The sequence below is a fragment of the Hylaeus anthracinus genome, unplaced genomic scaffold, assembly GCF_026225885.1.
Source record: "Hylaeus anthracinus isolate JK02 unplaced genomic scaffold, UHH_iyHylAnth1.0_haploid 11978, whole genome shotgun sequence".
Classification (NCBI taxonomy): Eukaryota; Metazoa; Arthropoda; class Insecta; order Hymenoptera; family Colletidae; genus Hylaeus; species Hylaeus anthracinus.
The window spans coordinates 928,905-930,045 of NW_026534326.1; positions in this window are offsets into that span (position 1 = coordinate 928,905).

Below are 1,141 nucleotides of genomic sequence, written 5' to 3' on the forward strand. Positions count from 1 at the left end.
TATAATATAAACTCTGTAAATAATGTAATATAAACTCTGTAAATAACCTAATATAAACTCTCTAAATAATGTAATATAAACTCTGTAAATACTATAATATAAACTCTGTAAATAATAGAATACAATCTTTTTCACGACTCAAACTTTTGCCATTCAACAATTTAGTCTCGGCAGACGTACCTACAAACATTGAATCTAAACAGGAATTCATTTTGCTCTGTAAATAATATACTATAATCTTTTTCATGAATCAACTATTGCCACTCAAAACTTTAGTTCTATCTTTCTGTTCTTATTCGTATACCTTTTCTTTTCTCTTCTCAATTAGATCGCTGATCTTTACGCAAAATAAAATCATGACAGACGTCCCCACAAAAATTCAACCTAAATAAGAATTCATTTTACACCATCACTGTATTTTATTACATTACATATTATATTTTACTACATCACAGCATGCCGTGTGCATATTGTGGTTTCTCGCACGCGCTCAAATTTCCCATAAATGCATAAAAGCCCGCAAGGTCCGATTACATTTGCTACCAAATTCGCGAACTGAAATTCGCGAACTGAAATTCGCGAGTACGAATTCGGTCGATTTTCGTTAACGCGAACCGGGCTCGTTGTAGATAAGTAGAGGCGCGTAGGGTGTGTTGACGTGGCACTTTGATTGCGGTCAATTTCGAGAGCAAGATTCAAGGATAGTATCGTGGACGGTGTTGGTCGGCCACGCGCGCATGACGTAAGGCCGCGTAAGTACCTATGCAAGTAGCCGTGTACGCACGTACCGTCGCTGGATGACTCGGTTAATTTATTTAAGCGAGGAAGAAGGGTTACGAGAAGACGCCTGGCCGCCAACAGTGCCGTATTTCTCGCCACCTCCGCATAGTTGGTAGCAATTACGAGCCGGCGATTACTCGTCTGGAGCGAACCAGTTTGCGGCCTTTCGGTCGCGTCTCGTCTTTGCTCGCCCAGAACGACCGCTTTCCATTCGACCACGTTCCAATCCAATCCTCGCTCGTTTCCTCTTTTCCGATCGAGCCCAGATTACGTTCCCTACCACAAACGTTCGCTACCATAAACGTTCGCTACCATCGATACGCTACTCGTCGATACGCTACTCGTCGATACGCTACTCGTC